The sequence below is a fragment of the Nannospalax galili genome, unplaced genomic scaffold (assembly GCF_000622305.1).
Source record: "Nannospalax galili isolate Female #2095 unplaced genomic scaffold, S.galili_v1.0 scaffold856, whole genome shotgun sequence".
NCBI lineage: Eukaryota > Metazoa > Chordata > Mammalia > Rodentia > Spalacidae > Nannospalax > Nannospalax galili.
The window spans coordinates 1,863,929-1,864,240 of NW_008339573.1; positions in this window are offsets into that span (position 1 = coordinate 1,863,929).

The following is a 312-nucleotide window of genomic DNA, read 5'->3' on the forward strand; positions in this document are numbered from 1 at the left end:
GTTAGTTCCACCAGTCTGGTACTTTTAATTACTGTGTGTCATGTAGGTAAATCTTGGCCAAAGACCAATTGTTCTCAGATGAAACTTACTTAGACATATATTTCTTGATCTGCTATGTATAATTTGTCAGTAGGTTCTACGAGTAATATGGTTCCCTCTGGTTTTCCAAACTAGCTAGGCATTGTTTATCTTTCACATTGTCTCACCCCTCCATCATGGTTTTCCCACTTAAGGTGCCCCCATTTCCCCCCTTTCTCCCTTAATACTACCCTTCTCCTACAGTCCTACCTCTCTTGAGCTCCTTCTTTCCCT